At 34.7% G+C, this 13712-nt stretch overlaps 1 pseudogene; it reads left to right on the top strand.

Moving 5' to 3' along the window:
- The first annotated feature begins 333 nt into the window (after positions 1-333).
- Positions 334-11860, top strand: LOC110632357 (wall-associated receptor kinase 2-like; annotated as a pseudogene).
- Positions 11861-13712: the final 1852 nt, after the last annotated feature.

The raw sequence follows: 13712 nt of genomic DNA, 5'->3' as shown, positions 1-13712 counted from the left end.
TTTGGGAGCAAAAAAGTGTAGAGGGATAGATTAAATAGTAGTAATTAATGGAGGACTCGTGCGGGATGTGTAAGCAATTCTTGTTGCTTGCTGTGATATCAGCAGCAATAACAGCAAGTACAGCCCAAGCCATACCCGGCTGCCCAGATCACTGTAGTGATTTGAGTATCCCATTTCCATTTGGGACGGAGAAGGGATGCTACCTTAATTAAGTTTTCCTGACAACATGTAATGCTTCAAATGCAGCTTTTCTAGGAAATACAGGAATACAAGTCCTTAACATATCAGTGGAAGGCCAACTGCGAGTCTTTACATCGGCAGCATATGATTGTTATGACGAATTTGGTAAATACAACAGAAAATGCAGAATCCAGCCTTCGTGTGCCTAAATTCCGCATTTCCTACACCCAGAACAAGTTAATTGCCATTGGTTGTGATACCTTCTCATATATTCAAGGCTCGCGACCGAAGGGTTTTGTCACTGGGTGCATTTCCTATTGTGAGCAATTTGAAGATTTGATCAATGGATCATGCTTAGGCAGGGGCTGCTGCCAAAGCTCCATTCCAAGAGAAGCATTGGATTTTTATGTTTCTATTATAAGCCTTTTCAATCATGAACACGTGTGGAAGTTTAATCCCTGTAGCTATACCTTTGTGGTTGAGGAAAATGCATACAACTTCTCAACAAAGGATTTTGCTGATCTTTGGAATGCGAATTGTCCTGTGGTGTGCTTGATTGGGCAATTGGAAATGAGACGTGTAATGATGCTCTGAAAAAAACCAGAAACCTACGCTTGTAAGGACAATAATAGCCTATGCCAGGATTTTGATAATGTCCCTGGCTACCGCTGCAGTTGCTCTGAAGGTTATTGGGGGAACCCTTATCTTGCTGATGGATGTAAAGGTAACTCTTTCTCCTCTCTATGGCCTGGTGGCATGCATTGTTTGTTTATTTAGTAACGATGGAGTGGTATTCGTTTTTAATTGTTTGTCAGATGTGAACAATTGTGAAATTCCAAGCCTGAATCTGTGCACAAATAATTGTGAAAACATTATGGGCAATTATACTTGTTATTGCCCAAATGATTACCATGGGTACGGCAGAAAAGATGGACGTGGTTGCTCTCCTAATAATAATACGACAACGAACCACACTGTAGCCATTATTGGTAAAACTTCTAACATCTATTCTCCAACTCCACTATATTCTCCACATCTTGTATACAGATTTACAAATTATTAATTGCCGGTAATATGGAAGCATTTCAACGTAGTAACAAGGGAAAAAAAATGAAATCTTGCATTTTACCTGGATCTAGTCCACCTATTTTTACATGTGTGTTCCATCATATATAATGTGTCTTGAGTATAGCATAGATCGATGTAGGCAAGAATTTCCTGTATATATGATGTGCGGCGAAGACTTAATTTTAACCTCGTCTCCTAATCCTTATGTTTGTACTATGTAGTTGCCAATACCAGCCTTGCAATTCTATTCCTGGCGATTCCTTTAATTATTTTGGGCGTCTGATACGTACATTTTGCATAGTCATTTAGGATAAATTTCATGGCCATTTCATTTATTTGTTAGTCACTTTTAACTAATTTTATTAGTTATTTAGATAATTTTTCATAATTATCAATTTTTGGGTTAATTTGTAATTTATTTTGTTTTGTAGGTAAAAATGGTATTTTTGAGGGACTAAAAAGTAATTGTGCTAGTGAGGAGTGATTCTTGGAGCAAAAAATATCAAAATAAAGCTTTAAAGTTGAAGAATGCAAAATTGCCAAAGTCTGCATAACCTATTGCATAACTTTTGCAGTTCTGCACAGAGAGAAGAAGCAAATTATGAGCCTGCCGAAACCTGCATAACTTACTACATGACTTATGCAGATTCACTCATTGCTTATGCAGCTTCACGGAAACCTGCATAACTTGCCGCATAACTTATGCAATCTCACGCCTCACTTATGCAACATCACGGAAGGGCACCAAAACCTGTCGAAACTTGCACAACCAGTTGCATAGCTTATGTAGTCTGCTTATGCACTTTCACAAAAGACTCCAAAGCATGAAAAATTTGTACAACTAGCCTGCATAACTTGTGCAGAATCACGAAAAGCACCAAATTTGCTCAGAATCTGCATAGGAAGCTTACACAGCTTGTGCAATTCTTCATAATGAGTTGGCAGAAGAATTTTTACACGTGAATCCCCTCTTCAAACACACCATTTCAGGGTTATTTGTCAAAAAAAAAAAAAAAAATATATATATATATATATATATATAGTGCCCTCATCTCATTTTGGCAAGGGGAGAGAATAAGAAGAAAGAGAGGAAAATAGAGAAAGGGGCAGAAAAAAATAAAGCAGCAGTGGACTTCTATTTTTGGGAACAGAATCTAGCTTCTTCTTCTCTTCTTCACCATTTTCTACATTTCTCCTACCGGGTTTCTTTAGTTTTAGTTTTTTTTTTTCATTATTTATTTCCTCTTTTACTTAGAATTTCTTGTGTTAAACATGGATTGTGAGTAGTTTTTTTTTTTTATTCTGGAGTTGGAGATATAATATTTGAGTTATTTTTATGGATTTAAATTGGGTTAATCCCAATTTAATAAATTTATGAGGTTTAAGCCATTTATTGTGTGCTTATTCACATATTTAATGGAGAGCCCCATTAAGTTATGTTCTTAATCCTTGGTTGAAGCACCGAAAGGAGAAGACCAAGTAATAGATAATCAAGAAATTGGACTTAATTAGCTTAGATCTAGAAATAGACTAAGGATTAAGAGGGATTAATAGATCGATGAAAGAACCTAATGGGTCTTGATTGATTTTAACTCCACGAAAGTAGGATTAAGTTAATTAAGGCACTCTTTGTCTCACTCGAAAGAGATTTCAAAGGATTTTAGAATTTGTCTCCTTTAAATCCATAAGTTTCATAGATTGGGCTAGCTAGGAAAATCCCAAATTGACTTGAATATGAACCCTTAACTCCAGAATCGTCTTTTATCAATTATTGCTTGGAATTTTACTTTTGAATGTTTAGTTTAATCTCATTTTATTAATTTTCATTATTAATATTATAATTTTTTTATTTTGCGAATTATTAAATTAGTCATTGTTCGAATTTAATTTTGCATTTTCATACCTTATGCTTCAAATTCCCAAATTTCTTTTATTTGTTTGATTAAAATATAATTTTAACATAGTTTATTTTACATAAAAAATTCAATTGAAAACACAACTCTCTTTGGGAATGATATTTTTTTTCTATACTACTTGAACGACCCGTGCACTTGCGGTTGGGCCACATCAAGTTTTTGGCGCTGTTACGGGAGAGTTGTTTGTTTAAAATTGAATTTTTTATTGTTTTAGTTATTTTAGACTTTTAGTTTTATATATTATCTTTTCACTTTGTGTTTTTGGTTGTTTTCATTTTGTTGTTTGATATTAGATGATTTGGTTGTTTAGTTAATTTGAACATTTTCTATTTAATTTTCTTTATTATTACTTTACTTTGTGTTTTGCTTTTTGAATTTTTCTTTTATATTTCTAATTTTGTTTTCGTTTGCTTATCTTGTGAGGTTAATTGAAATGTTTCATGTACAAGTCTTCACAAGTTTTGCTAAACTGCACTTGGAGCCCTTTTATGCTGCTTGGGGAAGATTCAATGTGACACCCCTCACCCGACTACAGTGTAGCCGAGCAAGGCGTGCTACATTCGGTGCCGGAGCACCCTATCTTATCTTACTTTATTCCTTTAATCATTTTCAAGTTATTATCTTTTAATATCAATTATTTTTCGACAGAGAAACTATTGTAACGGTCGGGCTCTAACCACTAGAGGAATTGTCCGCTTTGGCGGTAAGCCTCACGGTTTTGTCCCATAGGTAGAATGGAGAACTTCCCAGGAGGTCACCCATCCTAGGATTTCTCTCAAGCGAGCACGCTTAACCCTGGAGTTCTTCCAACTCTCCAGGTTATTCCACTAAAAGGCGCCTTTAGTGATTAGTTCCCCCATCTTATATATCATTACTTTTTGAACCCAAGACCATCTCCGTGCTTACCGATGTGGGATTTGCTTAAGGGACCTTTCTCCTCCCCTTTGGGGACTCAGTGTCCTCGCTGAGGTTTGCCCACCATCGCTCAAGAGGACACGCGAGCGGCTTTGATACCAATTGTAACGATCGGGCTCCAACCACTAGAGGAATTGTCCGCTTTGGCCGTAAGCCTCACGGTTTTGTCCCATAGGTGGAATGGAGAACTTCCCAGGAGGTCACCCATCCTAGGATTTCTCTCAAGCGAGCACGCTTAACCCTGGAGTTCTTCCAACTCTCCAGGCCATTCCACCAAAAGGCGCCTCTAGTGATTAGTTCCCCCATCTTATATATCATTACTTTTTGAACCCAATACCATCTCCGTGCTTTGCCGATGTATAAGATGGGAAAACTAATCACTAGAGGCGCCTTTTGGTGGAATGGCCTGGAGAGTTGGAAGAACTCCAGGGTTAAGCGTGCTCGCTTGAGAGAAATCCTAGGATGGGTGACCTCCTGGGAAGTTCTCCATTCCACCTATGGGACAAAACCATGAGGCTTATGGCCAAAGCGGACAATTCCTCTAGTGGTTGGAGCCCGATCGTTACAATTAGTATCAGAGCTGCTCGCGTGTCCTCTTGAGCGATGGTGGGGCAAACCTCAGCGAGGACGCTGAGTCCCGAAAGGGGGGGAGAAAGGTCCCTTAGGCAAATTCCACATCGGCAAAGCACAAAGATGGTCTTAGGTTTAAAAGTAATGATATATAAGATGGGGGAACTAATCACTAGAGGCGCCTTTTAGTGGAATGGCCTGGAGAGTTGGAAGAACTCCAGGATTAAGCGTGCTCGCTTGAGAGAAATCCTAGGATGAGTGACCTCCTGGGAAGTTCTCCATTCCACCTATGGGATACAACTGTGAGGCTTACGGCCAAAGCGGACAATTCCTCTAGTGGTTAGAGCTCGACCGCTACATTCAATGATATGGTAGAGAGATTTTCCAACCACAACCTTTCAAATCAGTATCTAATTCTTTGTTTCTACAATGGTTTGGATGAAGCAATAAGAAATTGGGTAGATTATGGAGCTTGGGCAACTGGTGATCATGTTCTTCAAAGAGGTCATGAGGATGTCATTCACTTATTGAATGACATGGCGGATTTTGATTACCATTAGCATTGGGACTCTTCATTGCAAGGTTGGAGTCACCAATATCCTCCATAACACTACCAATCTAATATTTCATACCAACCATTTGAGTTTGAAGAAGAGAAGAGAGTGGGACTTGAAGAGGAAGAAGATAAATTTGAAAGTTTCTTTAACCAATTATTGAAGATTCAAGAAGATTAGCGAATGAAACTTAAAGAAATGATAGTTTAATTGGATGATCTTGAAATATCAATGAAGAAAAACGAGTTATCAATCAAGATGATGAATGGACCTTGTGAGGAGGAACTAAAAAATCAATATGGGGACAATGAGTTTAGTTATGACAAAGCTTCATAGGAATTTGAATCTGCAGAAGAAGTGGAGCCTCAATCAGAAAAAGAAAAATCCCTTGAAGATGAGTTACCAATAGAGTTCCCACAAGAAAAAAAGTTACTTGAAGAAGAAATAGAATTTAAAGTTGAAGAAAACAACTCTTTTATCCTTGGAGGGTCAATGGAAGAGGGCTTATATGTAAATGAGTCAGAAATGAAGTTGGTAGTTGAGGAAATTGATAAAAACATCAACTTGAGCTCAATGATGGTGCTTAAACATACACCACTGGGAGACACTTTTCTTTCATGGATACCTCCTTCACCATTTTGTATCCTCCATGAGCTTAAGCTTTCTTCAACACAAGCATGTGATTCCACTCCAAGTGTTGTTCGTGCTACATGCAAATTTGCTTCAAATTTTGCCAATCTTGAGGGCACTTTATATGAAGATTCATATGTCATGTTATATGATAATTATTATGGAAGGAAGCTGCTTTTTTATTAGCACATCTGAAGGGGTCAAGCTAAAGACCATAACTTAGCACTCTTGGGAGGCACCCCAAGTTCTTTTTGTTCTGTTTTGGTTAATTTTGTTTTATTTGCTTTGTTTTGCTTAGTTTTTAATCACCCCTAGATTCAATTTTTTACAATTGTCCAGTTTTGCTTTGCACAGATGCTTGTCAAATGGAAGATGAAAAAATGCAGATTAAGAGAGTTTTCTGTTCTTTTAATATTTGCTTATTAAGTTGCATAATTGATTTGGCCTAAATTTGATTTGTGCTTATTATGTAGCATATTTTGTCAAATTGGCAAGAATGAGAGTTATTGTCAAAGGCTTGAATTATGCAAAAGGGTATCATTTAAAGGAGTTCATCTCTTGCTTTTCATTTTGATAAATGGTTGAGGTGATATAACCAATTTATTTTCTTGATATTGATATTTAATGTGAGAGGGTGTGTTTGGATTGAAAAGATGAATGATTCATTTATTTGTGAAATTGAGAATTGAGTTGGTGTGTATATTTGATTTTAATGTGTTGGGTTTGAATCCAGATTTTTGAGATGGATATTTCTTTTTGCAAATACCAATTTGGTTAAATTTTGGGCTTTAGAATGTGTATTCTTTGAATGAGAATGAGTTGGCATCGTTTGATATGGTTTTTAGTGTTTTAATGTTGCCTATTAAGTATAGAAATTGAGATTTCTATAGAATTTACTGTTCATAAGGCAAATTCTGCAGATTTTACTGTTTACAAAGCAGTTTTACAAAAATTGGTACTGTTCATATGCATTTTTGTATAGAAATTACTCTTTACAGCAGAATTTGGCGCTTTCATTTTGCAAAAATAGTATATTTGTTCATGTTTTGTATTAATTTTGGTATTAATGAAGTTCATGCAGTTAATATTTTTCATTTCAATTAAGTTTTAGACACCAACAACTATTTTTGGAATGCATTTTTTAGTTGCAGCATTGTTCATACTCTTTTATTCACTCTATTGAAAACTGCACATTTTGGTGCACAACTTTGCAGTTTTACTGCTACTTACCAATTGTGCAGAAAACACTGTTCACAATTCACATTTCTACAAAATTTCTGCAGAATTTACTATTTATGATAGTTTTTCCATAGCCCATGCACTAACTTATGCAACAACTCATTTTTAAGAAATCCATTCACTTTAATAGCATTGTTGAGGGACTTTTCAACCTTAATTGTTTCCAAATTGCCAATTCTTCATTCAAGGTAAATTCTTCTCCCTTTACGCAACATGTTATACATCATTGCCATCACAAGTAAGCTTTATTTCTATTTAAACACTGTGGAATATTTCATGTCTATTTTATACACTTGCTTATTTTAGCCCTTACTTGTGATTTATTAATTTGTTGCACTTTCATGCATCAACTTCTTGCATTCCATCCAATCTTTGCATTTATTTTGATATTGAGGATAATGTCCAATTTTGAGTTTGGGGGTGTGCATTAATGCTTTAATTTTGATTTTTGCAAAAGTTTTTCACACTTAGTACAAGAACATTTCATTCCATTTTGCATACATATACATTGTAAATATATTGCATACACTATTTTGCACATATATACATTCATTGCACATTATCTAGGAATCATATCATATAGATATTACAAATAGATTTGTTTTATTTAGTTAATGCATTGCTCATTTCTTTTAGGAATCTTGCATTTATGAAATAAAATTTTTGCCAAGTCCTTTGAGTTATGGGAAGTTGCTTATAAGAGTGATTTAGCTTACCTTTGGTTGGGTTTGTAGATTAAAAGTTTCCTAAGAGGTGCAAAGTTTTGAAGTGTTTATCCTTTGCCTATATCTTCTTAGCCAAAAAGCCACCCAACTAGTTATTTAGAGATGAAAGTGTTTAGAGGAAGCTATAGGATAAAAGGTAGTCAAATGATGTCTCACCAATCCTAGAACAATTTTCTAAATCTTTCAAGGTGAAATACCAACTTGTATTTGAAAAGAGAGATGATCAAGTATTCTTTGACTTAAACCTTCTCATTTTAAACCTTTGGCCTTTTTTTCCAATTTAAATTAACCCTTGCAAACCTCTTTGAGCCTACATTGCACCTAATTTTTTCTTGAAACCCTTATTGCTACATGGCCGTCAAACCAAACACTACCTCCCTTTTCATGAGATTAAGTATGCATAATATTTGGTACACAATTAAAAAAAAAAAAAGAGAAAAAAATATAAAAGAGAGAAGAGATGCCTATCTTATGCAAAAGTGCTAGTATATATGTGCTTTTAATTATTGTCATTCAAATTGAAGGAAATCCACCCAAAGTAATTAAAGAAAATGAGTTTGAGGGTGGTATTTTTAGGAACAATCATCAAGAGAAGATACAAGATATAAATTTAAAGTATCAAAGTGTCCCTTCATTCTATGCATTTTATAAAATATGCTAGCACTTAAAAACTTTTATTGTGTATTTCTCTCCTCTTTAAAAAAAGAAAGGGTAAGAAAATGAGAAAAGAAAGAAAAAAAATAATAAATAAGAAGTGTACCTTATGTTTTCAAGATTGAAAATATTCTCATACTTTGAATCCTTTTTACCATTTTCTTCTTAGCCTCATTTTAAACCCCTTAGCCCCATTACATCCCTAAAAGGACCTTTGATCTCTTGATAATACTTGCTACATTAATAGAGATAGGAGTAGGGAGTTTGCCTATGGGATTGGAAATTCATTCATTCATTCATTAAATTCCATCATTCTATATAGAGACACTTTGGCTATTGATTGTTCTAGAATTCTTTTTGAGCATGACTTTATCTTTTGATTGGTTACCTTGGAAATTTTAGATGATAATTGACTTGATGGCTAAGCGGTGAAAGCTTGGATAAGCATTAGATTCTTTGCATCTTGAAGGATGAGTATATGGATTGTTGGTATGGCTAAAAGTATGTTAAATTACTTTAATAGGTGATTTTCATAGCTTTTTGGACAAGGCACCCCTAAAATTGCATTATATTTTAAAGTTTGCTTGAGGACAAGTAAAGATTTGAGTTTGGGGATATTTGATACATATATTTTGCATAAACATTTAGGTTCAATTTTATAGCCATTTCATTTATTTGTTAGTCACTTTTAGCTAATTTTATTAGTTATTTAGATAATTTTTCATAATTATCAATTTTTGAGTTAATTTGTAATTTACTTTATTTTATAGGTAAAAATAGTATTTTTGAGGGACTAAAAAGTAATTGTGTCAGTGATTAGTGATTCTTGGAGCTAAAAATATCAAAATAAAGCTTGAAAGTTGAAGAATACAAAATTGCCAAAGTCTGCATAACCTATTGCACAACTTGTGTAGTTCTGCACAGGGAGAAGAAGCAAATTGTGAGGCTGCCGAAACCTGCATAACTTACTGCATGACTTATACAGATTCACTCCTTACTTATGCAACTTCACGAAAACTTGCATAACTTGGCGCATAACTTATGCAGTCTCATGCCTCAGTTATGCAACATCACGGAAGGGCACACAAATCTGCCGAAACTTGTACAACCAGCTGCATACCTTATGTAGTCTGCTTATGCACTTTCACGGAAGACTCCAAAGTATGAAAAATCTGCACAACTAGCCTGCATAACTTGTGCAGAATCACGGGAAGCACCAAATTTGCTCAGAATCTGCATAGGAAACTTGCACAATTTGTGCAATTCTTCATAATGAGCTGACAGAAGAATTTTTACACGTGAATCCCTTCCTCAAACACACCATTTCAGGGTTATTTGTAAATATATATATATATATATATATATATATATATATATATATATATAGTGTCCTCATCTCATTTTGGCAAGGGGAGAGAATAAGAAGAAAGAGAGGAAGACAGAGAAAGGGGTAGAAAAAAACAGAGCAGCAGTGGACTTCCATTTTTGGGAGCAGAATCCAGTTTCTTCTCTTCTTTACCATTTTTTACATTTCTCCTACCAGGTTTCTTTAGTTTTAATTTTTTTTTTCATTATTTATTTCCTCTTTTACTTAGAATTTTTTGTATTAAACATGAATTGTGAGTAATTTTTTTTTATTCTGGAGTTAGGGATGTAATATTTGAGTTATTTTTATGGATTTGAATTGGGTTAATCACAATTTAATAAATTTATGAGGTTTAATCCATTTATTGTGTACTTATTCACATGCTTAATGGAGGGTCTCATTAAATTATGTTCTTAATTCTTGGTTGAAGCACCGAAAGGAGAAGATCGAGTGATAGATAATCAAAAAATTGGATTTAATTAACTTAGATCTAGAAATAGACTAAGGATTAAGAGGGATTAATAGATCGATTAAAGAACCTAACGAGTATTGGTTGATTTTAACTCCACGAAAGTAGGATTAAGTTAATTAAGGCACTTTTTTGTCTCATTCGAAAGAGATTTCAAAAGATTTTAGAATTAATCCCTTTTAAACCCATAAGTTTCATAGATTGGGTTAGCTAGGAAAATCCCAAATTGACTTGAATATGAATCCTTAACTCCAGAATCGTCTTTTATCGATTATTGCATAGAATTTTATTTTTGAGTGTTTAATTTAATCTCGTTTTATTAATTTTCATTATTAATATTATCAATTTTTTTATTTTGCGAATTATTAAATTAGTAATTATTTGAATTTAGTTTTGCATTTTCATAATTTATGCTTCAAATTCCCAAATTTCTTTTATTTGTATGATTAAAATGCAATTTTAACATAATTTATTTTACATCAAAAATTCAATTGAAAACAAACTCTATGTGGGAACTATATCTTTTTCTATACTAATTGAACTACCCATATACTTGCGGTTGAGCCACCTCAGCGTCCAAAAGAAAAAGCTTGATCAAGCAAAGAAAAGAGTATTTCAAGCAAAACGGTGGTTTCTTGTCGAAAGCAAACATTCAGCGGATGCAGCAAAAATATTTGCAGAAGGAGAATTAAAGAAGGCAACCAATAACTTTAATAAGAATATGGTCATTGGCCAAGGTGGGTACGGTGTGGTGTACAAGGGAATTTTATCCGACAACAGGGTCGTAGCCATCAAGAAGTCCAAGGCAATTGATCGGACCCAAATTGAGCAATTTGTCAATGAGGTGATTATTCTTTCGCAAATCCATCATCCAAATGCAGTGAAGCTTTTGGGTTGTTGTTTAGAGACCCCTGTTCCATTGCTGGTATACGATTTCATCAGCAATGGTACCCTCTTCCACCATCTTCACGATGCTGCTTGTATCCACTCATTGTCATGGGAAACACGCTTCAGGATGGCTGAGGAAACTGCAGGAGCACTTGCGTATATGCACTCAATGCAGATCATTCACAGAGATATCAAGTCTGCCAATATACTTTTAGATGACGAGTTCACTGCCAAAGTATCTGATTTTGGGGTTTCAAGATTGGTTTCTTTTGATCAAGAGCAAATATCTACATTGGCTCAGGGGATGCTTGGATACATCGATCCTGAATACTTTCAATCAGGAATACTAACAGAAAAGAGTGATATTTATAGTTTCGGAGTAGTTCTTGTAGAGTTGCTAACATTGCTCTGAATGTGAGGAGAAGAGTGCAGCTTTGTACTTCATTTCTTCGTTAAAAGACAAGCGGCTTTTTGATATTTTGGAGCATCCACTGAAAGCAGAGGGAAATAGTGAGGAAGTTCAGGAAGTGGCAGACCTCGCAAGGAATTGCTTGAGATTAGAGGGAGAACAGAGACCCACAATGAAAGAATTAGTGGAAGATCTTGAGATATTGAGGCAGTCAAGGAAGCAACAGCAGATGATCCTGGGACATAATTCCCAAGAGAACCAGACCTCCATGTCCTAAGTTACTGTTTATTCTGAAGGTGACCTACCTGAATCCAATCATTTAAAATGTTGGTATGATTTGACTAGACTTAAATTTTTATTAGCTCTACATTTCAGTATTTATTTTTAGTTAATTCATCAAAAAAAGAAAATAAAATGAATAAAACAGAATTGGTGCGCACAAAGGCGATCATATTTCTCTTGTTTGTTTCCACAGCATATGAGAATCATATGATATCGGAGGCAGGCTTTGAGATATCAGAACTGAAAATAGATATGCAAAAAATCACAAGCCAGATCGAACTTGATAAGAAACTACATCTGTTAATCCTGGATAAAATTATTCTGTAGGGGGAAAAGTGATATTACATGGAAGAATTTTCTTGCAAAATTACCATAGCTGAGGTTATTTTTCTCCATCAACATGATCTGTATGTGCCTGTCGATTAATAGATACAGGTTCAGCTCAATCCCTTGGTAATCATCCTCCTGGCCCGTGATGAATATAACTACTCAGTTATATCTTTACAATGTATCCGCAGACCAAGTTTTGAGAGAATCAATAGAGAGTTGGCTTCTCTTTAAAGCATACACAAAAACAACATCAAGAAGACTCGATCATTAATTAATTTACAAAATTCAGCCTGCTTTCCTTGGGGCTCAAAATTTGCAGATTCATATATACCAATCTACAGTTAGAGAGTTGTTGAGACTGCAAACTAAAGCTATACCTTTCCGTCCGATGAAGGAAGGACTGTATTAGCTCTCACCATTGGAGAAGATGATGCAGAGACAGAATTGGTGCCTTTAGAGGGAGAAGAGGAAGGAGTAGGTAGTTTCCTGGGTAACATTTGTTCCCAATACCCCTTGGGCAATCTTGAAGCTTCTGAAGATAAGATGAGGAGAAAGAAAGCTAGAAGAGTAAAGAGCAAGTACTTTTGCCTCCAAGAAACTAACATGTTGAAAACTGAGCAGGGAGATGCCTTGAGGTAGCTCTCTCTATCTTGAATTAACATTGGAAAACTGCAGCTTTTGAGAGTTTGTGGCAGCAGACATGTTGAGTAGTATAAGGAGTGCCAACTTGTTTGTTTGAGGAAAGATGTGTCAATGGCAGACAATGTGTCATTTGATAATACTAAACTGTTAAAAGGAACTCATATTGTTGTTTCAATTTTCTAATAGTAGTCTGACAGAGAATCACAGCAAGGAATTTTGTGGGGTTAAAATATTCACAAGGGACCACTCATTAATATTAGAGTTTTGGTTAGTTGTATCTTAATTAATCATTTGCTAAGAAATTTTTCTTGTCGGATCAACAAATTACTTACTATTATTAGATTAATTAGGACACGTGTCATGTTTCACTGTCTTATTAGTGTCTGTTTAACATTGTAATTAAAAAGCTAAAAAAAAGTACCATTTTAAATATTATAGAAAAATAAATTTAAAAAAATAATCATTTTATTATTTGACTGTTCTTATAATTAAAATTTATTAAATTTAATTTTAATTTTTTCTCAATACCGACTAATAGCAAAGCGAAATAAACCCTTAGTCAAGGACAGGTGTGACAAATGCGACATAAAATATACATGCATTAATTATCATCAATTCGCATACATGCCCTTTGACATATATGAGATTGATGGATCCATGCTTAATGATCTTAATGATTTCCTACATTGCATTTTATGTTGCAGTAAACATAAATGCATGGGTCCATGCTTCCATAAAATGCGAATTCTGGATTAATTAATCAAATTTAATAAATCCATAAAGCATGTGTTGTTAATAAAAAAAAATGGCGAGCGAGCCCTAGAAAAGTCTATGCACGGTTGAATGAACCCACTTGAGCATCAAGTATTATTATT

The sequence above is a fragment of the Hevea brasiliensis genome, chromosome 16 (genome assembly GCF_030052815.1).
Source record: "Hevea brasiliensis isolate MT/VB/25A 57/8 chromosome 16, ASM3005281v1, whole genome shotgun sequence".
NCBI lineage: Eukaryota > Viridiplantae > Streptophyta > Magnoliopsida > Malpighiales > Euphorbiaceae > Hevea > Hevea brasiliensis.
This window is presented reverse-complemented; position numbering and strand designations above follow the sequence as displayed.